The 8,377-nt window shown below is 41.6% G+C and overlaps 1 pseudogene; it reads left to right on the forward strand.

Annotated features, from left to right (window-relative positions):
* The window catches only part of LOC143672534 (poly(rC)-binding protein 1-like), a 94,085-nt pseudogene extending 88,622 nt beyond the window's left edge, over positions 1-5,463 (forward strand).
* Positions 5,464-8,377: the final 2,914 nt, after the last annotated feature.

Consider the following 8,377-nt stretch of genomic DNA (forward strand, 5'->3'; position numbering starts at 1 on the left):
GTTCTATGAGACAACTTTACATATCTCATGTTTACAGATATCTCCTGTAGGTTCTGTTTATCCGAAGAACCCTGATTATAGAGCTTAATAGCAGGGTAGTTCTAGAGAAACAGAATCTTAAAACAGGTTATTGTATTTGTGAAGTCCCCTTGGGGGAATGGGAAAAAAGGGGGGGAAATTCAACTTCCGCATCTGGAGAATTCCCAATATTCTCACAAGCAGTGATTGTACCAACAACTCAATAGGCCAAGCCCTCAATCTTGGGATTTGCCCCTAAGAAACTTATCTGTCCAAAGGATAGGCTAAGCATACTTAAAATTAAGTCTGAGGCACCCCAAGAGAACCTCTTCTGTTGCTCAGATGTGGCCCCTCTGTCCCTAAGCCAACATGGCAAGCAAACTCACTGCCCTCCCTGTCTACATGGGGCATAACTCCTAGGGGTATAAACCTCCCTGGCAATGTGGGACAGAAATCCTGGGAAGAGCTGGGACCCAGCATTAGGGATTGAGAAAACCTACTCAACCAAAAGGGGGAGGAAAGAAATGAGGCAAAATAAAGCGTCAATGGCTGAGAGATTTCAGAGTCAAGATGTTATCCTGGAGGTTATTCTTATGCATTATGTAGATATCCCTTTTTTATGGTGTATTAGAGTGGCTAGAGGGAAGTACCTGAAATTGTAGAGCTGTGTTCCAGCTCTTGTTCCTTGAAGATGGTTGTCTAATGAGAAAAAGCAGCTGTGAAAATTTTGTGTCTGATACTCCTTTTATCTAGGGTATGGACTGATGAGTAAAAAATGTGGATAAAAATAAATGATAGGGGCAGCAAAGGTTAAAATAAATTGGGTAGATGGAAATGCCAGTGGTCATGAGAGGGAGGGGTAAGGAATAAGGTATGTATGAGTTTTTTCTTTTTCTTTCTTTTTCTGGAGTGACACAAGGGTTCAAAAAATGATCATGGTGATGCATTCACAAGTATGCAAAGATAGTATAAGCCATTGATTGTACACCATATATGGAATGTTTCTATGTTGTTTTCTGAATAAAAATACCTTTTTAAAAAAATATTGGGACAGTAGGCAAGAAAATATCATCAAAGTTAGAATAAGGCCACTGGAACACAGCTCTACAGTTTCAGGCACTTTCCTCTAGCTGTTCCAAAACATCATAAAAAGGGGATATCTAGAAAGTATTAAGTAAGTTGCTCTCTAAGTGTAGAGAGTAATTTAATTGGAGATGAGAATCCAACTTGGATGTGTACATGGACTGTAAGAGTATGCCAATAGTACAGACAAATTCCTCAAATAAGTATAGAATATAATATAACTGTAGTTAGAGTGCAGGGAAGTGCAGCATGTGTTTAGGGAAACTTGCCTTGGGTTTAGAGAACTCACTGTGAATGAAAACCCAGTCAGCAATTTGCAGTGGAAACATAGGGCATAGCATAATGTGTAGTGTTGGGACTGAAGGGAGGTGACAGGGAGTTAAGAGGGAAGATAAGATACAGATACAGTTACAGCTGGGACCATGTAGGACTCTGAGCTCTAATGGAGCCTCAAAGACCCCAAAAGTTGTTAGGGCTGGGAGGCAAAGAAAGTAACAAAAGTGTAACTAAAGAACTTTAGGGAAGGAGGAAGCACCGGCTGAACCATCTGCTTCCTTGTATCCTGATGAGTCAAAAGTTACACACGTTTCCCAAGGCCTCCTTCAGCCCTGGACTCAAGCGGCTTTGCAGCACTTTAGTGTTTTCAGGACATCAGGTGCCTATTCCCACAGAGACAGCTTTGCTATATCTCTGCAGTGGGCATGGGAAGCCTGTCTCATCTGCGCCCGAGAGTGTAGCATGTACCTAAAACATCTACCATGAATGAAAATATTTTCATCACTACAGAGGAACCTACTAGAAAGACGAAAGAACCAGCCATGTCTTGGCGTGAATGTAGACAAGATTACAAGTACTGAATTTCAAAGTAAAAAAGCACACAAACAGATAAGTAAACAGAGTAGTACGTAAGACAGTGCATAACATGTGAATACATCACCATGGATGTAGGATAGCCTACTACAGGGAAAATAGGGTGGCCTGTAAAAGAAAGAATTCACAAGGGATGTAACAAACCTGCAGATAGAGATAAGCACAGCCCACAATACTCACAAGAGAGAATGGAGAATCACACTACAAAAGGAAAGGAAGTGGGCAGGCCACAGTGGCTCAGTAGGCAGAGTTCTCTCCTGCCACACCAGAGACCTGGGTTCAATTCCCAGAGCCAGCCCATGCAAAAAGTAAAAAAAAAGAAAAAAAAAAGGGAAGGAGCTCATCTGAGGTGTAAATGATCACACCAGTTTCTATAGGAACTCACCTACTTCAAGATGGGAATGTACTGAAGCATACCACATATGTGCAGGAGCATACCAGGAAGGTAGGCCATTTCACTGCGGATGTAAAAGAATCTGCCAGACTTATAAAAGTAATTAAGTGAAGCACACCATGAGTACAGTGGAAAATTCCTGTGGTACTGGCCCTGAAGGTTTGCAGAGATGAATGGGAAAAAAGTGCTAGTGTTTCAGATGAAATTGCATGGTATGAAGGATCACGCAATGTCAGTGTGCATCTATTGGTATTTATCAGTGTCAATTCATCCTTTTGTGCGGAAAAGGAAAAGTCAATCATCAGATTTATATGCAAGAGGCCCTAATAGGACGAAGCTGTGGCTGACGAAGAGTCACCACCCCTGTCCCCTTGCCTACCCCTCCTTCCACAGTTCCTCCTGCACAGCAACCCTATTCCACCACTGCCACCTGCCCCCGGACGCTGCCATGGCCCCTCACCAGCACTCTTTCTCTCCTGCGACCCCTGCTGCACCATCCCCTTGCCACACCAGCCACCAAAGTCTCAACCATGTAATGAACCCAACTCCCCCAAACACTGCCGGGAGCTCGTCAAGGATGCCAGTGGACTGAGAGTGGACTAAAAGTGACTCACACCATTTGGCTTCTTACACACAGAAAGAAAGTAGAAAACATCATTGGGAAGAAAGGGAAGTCGGTTAAGAAAATCTGTGAAGAAAATGATGCAGAACAACATCACAGATGCGAACTGTCCCAAGAGACTCATCCCTCTGATGGGCTCTAACAATGCCATTTTTAAGGTCTTCACCATGATCATAGACAAACTGGAAGAAGATGTCAACTACTCCATGCCCAACAGCACCATCGCCAGCAGGAAGGTGGTGTCGGCCACCCAGTGTGGCTCTCTGATTAGGAAAGGAGGGTGTAAGATCCTCAACAGTACTGGGGCCAAGTCCAGGTGGAGGGGACGTGCTACCCAGCTTCACCATGTGGGCCATCACTATTGCTGGCTGCTGCAGTCCAGGATTGAGGTTGTCGACCAGATCTGCCTGGTCATGCTAGAGACACTCACACAGTCTCCACAAGGGAGAGTCATGACCATTTTGCCCATGCCAGCCAATTCTCCAGTCTTCCTTGTGGGCCATACTGTCAACTACCCCCACACCACCTGTAGAGACCACCTCTAGATGCCTATGCAAGGAGAACACGCTATTTCTCCACTCCATCTGGCCAATTCGAGCCAGGTGGCAAGACAATATCTCACTTTGCCACGATGCACATTGGGACCAGATTAGCAGGAGTTGGCACCAGTTCTACAGAGGTGAAAGACCAATGGGCAAGTTTGGATATAATCTTCTCAAACCACCCATGAACTCACCATTTCAAATAACTTAATTGGCTGTATAATTGGGTGCCCAGGCACCAACATCAGTGAGATCCACCAGATGTCTGGGGTCCAAATAAAAATTGCCAGGCTGGTGGGAGGCTCTTCCAGTAGGCAAGTTACATCCCTGGCTCAGTGGCCAGCATTAGTATGGCCCACTGTCAAATCAATGCCAGGCTCCTCTTGCATTGGGTATAGCTAGCACAGTGTACATTCACTCAAAACCTTTTCTGTTTTCTCAGAATCCAACTTTGTGATTTCTGGTCAGTGATTCCAGGTTTTGAAATAATTTGCAAGTGTTCAGATTCTACACAACTTTATCATCCATTGTGAAATTAAAGATCACATTTCCTGTTCAGCTGTTAATGCTGCAACCTACACTTAGTTTTATAACATTTTTCTGTCTTTAATTTTGTTTTGGTTTTTTGGAGTCATGAATTTTATTTCTGTTTGTCAATAGGAAATATAATGCTGGAATGTTAAACAGTTTAGTTCTGCAACGTCAAGAGTTTAAAAATTTAAAAATTAAGGAATGGACTGTCCACCAGCAGATGAGTGGATGAATAAAGTGTGGAATATTATTCTGCTGTAAAAAGGAAAAAATTCTTATATAAGCGACAGAGTGCATGAAGCTTGAAGACCTCACATTGAGTGAAATGACAAATACTGTGTGATGTCACTTACATGAAATAGCTACGGTGAACAAATTTTTTGGAGACAGATGGCATGGTACAGCTTATTAGAGACTGGAGGTGACAGGCATGCATGGTATTGCTTAACAGGTGCTGAGTTTCTGTTTGAAATCATGAAGAATTTGGGTCAGTGAAGTAGGTGATGCGTACAAATATTATGCATAAAATTAATACCATTAAATTATACACTTGAAAGTGTGTAAAATAAGAAACTTTCAGTTGATTATGTGTTTTATGTTTTTTTAAAACGATGCATTTTAAAAAGTTTAAAAGGAAAATATGAGTCCAGAGCTCAAGCAGGGCTGTGCGCAGGAGAAAGTCAGATTGGGGAACCACCTGAAACAACTCCTTGTCAGGGCTTGTGATGGTCAGGTTCATGTGCCAATTTGGCCAAGTTGTGGAACCTGTTTGTCTGGTTGGGCAAGTGCTGGCCTGTTTGTTGCGATGAGGACATTTCATAGAATTAGATCATGATCACATCAGCTGCATCCATTTGTAATCAGCCAAAGGGGAGTGTCTTCTGCAATGAGTGATGCTTAATCTAATCACAGGAAGCCTTCTAAGGAGGACTCAGAAGAGACAGGCTCTCTTCCTGCTTCAGCTGGTGAGCCTCTCCTGCGGAGTTCATCCAGATCTGCCATCCGAGTCGTCGGCTTCACAGCTTGCCCTGCGGATTCTGAACTCTGTGTTCCCACGGTTACATGAGACACTTTTATAAATTTTATATTTGCGAGTGTTCCCTGTTAATTCTGTTTCTCTAGAGAACCCTCACTAATACAGGGCTGTTCAGTCAGAGGACGGTGCAGGAGAAGGGTTTTTAATTGCTCTTTGGCAAAGAAGACCTCCAGCCCCTCAGTCTAGTTAGTACCCTGTGGTACATTTTCTCCATCTCCCTGCCTCGCCTGTGATATGGGCTAAATAGTACTTTCTTGTTTTTCTTTAGGCACCACATCAGCCTGCTCAACCTTTTCAGTTCACTCAGGACCTGGAAGAGTTCCAGTTTTTACAGGCTCACTACTTCAGCCTGAAGCTGCAAATGTGAGGAAGTCACCAGTGAGATATCCTATGGGCTGATATAGAAATGCATAAGCATGTATTTTAAATCCAGCATGTCCCAGAATGCCTCCTCCACCACTTGCTCTTGATCCAGTGACCCCTACCTCAGGAAATGCCAATAACATCCACCCAATTTCTGAAGACAAAAACTGAGGCAGGCAGATTGTCAAGAGACTGAATTCTACCTGCACACAAGATATTTGTTTTCCATCCCAAGAACACCAGCAACAGGTGGTGCAGGCTATGGAACAGGCAAAGCAGGTGACCGTGGCAGAACTGAATACTTTCACTCTCCAGACTCAGCATTTATCACATGGATATGATCTGCCAGTGCTCCTGACTCCACACGCTAAGGATCCTCAGCTCCCTGCCATTCCACCCTTCAGTGGCAGTGTTGGGTTCTGGCCCTCTCCAGAGTCCTGGGTGGTCAGGCCCAGCTTCCAATTAAAGATGAGAAGAAGCACCATTTCAATTATCACCAAAGAGTAACAGCTCTTGGGTATTTTCATCAGCAAGTGTACAGGTGCTGGAAAGCACAGAAACTGAACAGGCTACTCCTCTGACAGCAAAAAAGCAGAAAACAGAAGAAAAGGAAACTACTGTTCATTAAGATAAGGATGGTGAGGGGCGGGCCGCGGTGGCTCAGCGGGCAAAGTGCTTGCCTGCTATGCCGGAGGACCTCGGTTCGATTCCCGGCCCCAGCCCATGTAACAAAAACGGAAAAACAAAATACAATAAAGCAAGAAAATGTTTGGAGATGTTTCCCTTTCTTCCTTCCTTCCTTCCTTCTATCCTTCCTTCCTTCTCTCTGTCTTTCCTTTAAAAAAAAAAAAAAAAAAAAAAAAAGATAAGGATGGTGAAAACAGTGGTGACAACTTGGTGACTGCCGTACCCAAACTCAGACAGCACATGCCCTGCTTAAGAAAGATGGCCCCGTTAATCCAGCATAAGAAATGCATAAGCATGTATTTTAAATTCAGCATGTCCCAGAACGTTCTTTTGTTCTCAAGCTGTATAATTTCTCCATGTATGCAGGATATCAAGCCTTCATCCAGCAAGTGGATTGCAAATTTTTTTCCCATTGAGTTGGGTGCCTCTTCACCTTTTTAACAAAGTTCTTTGAGACACAGAAGCTCTAATCTGTCTAATTTTTCTTTTACTGTTTCTGCTATAAGTTTGAGAAGCTACCTTCTATTAGTAGATCTTGAAGAGGTTTCCTTGCATTTTCTTTTAGAACTTCTATGGTACTAGCTTTTACATTTAGGTCTTTAATCCATTTTTAAATCCATTTTGAATTAACTTTTGTGTACGGTGTAAGGTAGGGGTTCACTTTGATTGTTTTGGCTATTGAACTCCAGTTCTCTCATGCCCATTTATTGAAAAGAATGTTCTGTCACAATTCAGTGGTTTGAGGGCTTATAAAAGATCAAATGTCTATAAATTTGTTGGACAATCTCTGCACTCTCAACTCTATACCACTCATCAATTTTCCTGAATTAATTCCAGTTCCATGCTGTTTTAACCATTGTGGCTTTATAAAAAGCTTTAAAGTCTTGAAGTGAAAGTCCTCCCACTTAACTCTTCTATTTTAAGATATCTTTAGGCATTCACGGTCTTTTTCCCTTCCATAAAAATTTGATAACCAGCTTTTACAAGTCTTCAAAGTATGTCGTCGGAATTTTGATTGGTATTGCAATGAATTTACATATTATTTTGGCTAAAATATACCACTTGATGATATTCAATCCTCTGGTCCATGAGCACAGAACATCTTTCCATCTATTTAAGGAATTTTTTATGTATTTTTGCATTTTAAAAATAAGTTTCCATATACAAGTCCTTGACATCCCTGATTAAACTTATTTCTACCTACCTGGACACTATTATTCTGGTCAGTGTTTTGAATGGAATTTTTCCTTAATTGTCACATCAGGGGGGTCACTGCTCATGTATAGAAGCATTACAGATTTTTGAATATTACCCTTACTTCTGCCACTTTGCTGAATCTTTTAGCTCAAGTAGTTTTGTGGTAGATTTCTCAGGGTTTTCTAAGAGTAGGATCATATCATCTGCAAATAATGAAAGTCTTACTTCTTTCTTTCATGTCTGGATGCTGTTCATTTCTTTCTCCTGTTTAATCACTCCAGCTAAGAATTCTAATACAATGCTGAAGAATTATGATGACAATGGGCATCCTTGACTCGTTCCCAATCTTTGGGTAATGCTCTCCATTTCTCACCATTAAGTATGATGCTGGCTGTGGGTTTTTCACGTATGCACTTTATATCAAGAATGTCTTCTTTCACTCCTAATTTTCAAAATATTATTATCAGGAAGGGATGCTGGCTATTTTGGAAAGCTTATTCAACATCAATCAATATGATCATGTGATTTTTCCCATTCAAAGTGTTTACGTGTTGAGTTATGATGATTGATTTTCTTATGTTGATCACCCGTGCATTTCTGGTGTGAATCCCACTTGGTCATCATCTATAATTCTTTTCATGTGGTGTTGAATTCAGTTTACTAGTGCTTTGTTAACAAATTTTGCATCTACATTCATTGGGGATATTAATCTGCAGTTTTTCTTTCTTGTAGTGTCTCTATCCGATTTTGGTATTAGAGTGATGTAGCTTCCTAAAAAGAGTTAGAAAACTTAGCATTCATTTTTCCTCCATCTTTTGGAAGAGTTTGTGAACTATCTGTGTTCTTTTTGGAATGTTTGATCAGGTTCTCCCGTAAAGACCTCTGGTCCTGGGATTTTCTCTGTAGAAAGATTTTTGATGACTAACTGAGTTTCTTAACCTGTAATTGGTTTGTGGAGAACTATTTCTTCTTCAGTCAGTAGAGGGAATTCATGTGTTTTGAGGAAATTGTTGAGCTCATCTAAGTTGTCTAGT

This window comes from Tamandua tetradactyla, chromosome Y (assembly GCF_023851605.1).
Source record: "Tamandua tetradactyla isolate mTamTet1 chromosome Y, mTamTet1.pri, whole genome shotgun sequence".
NCBI classification, from domain to species: domain Eukaryota; kingdom Metazoa; phylum Chordata; class Mammalia; order Pilosa; family Myrmecophagidae; genus Tamandua; species Tamandua tetradactyla.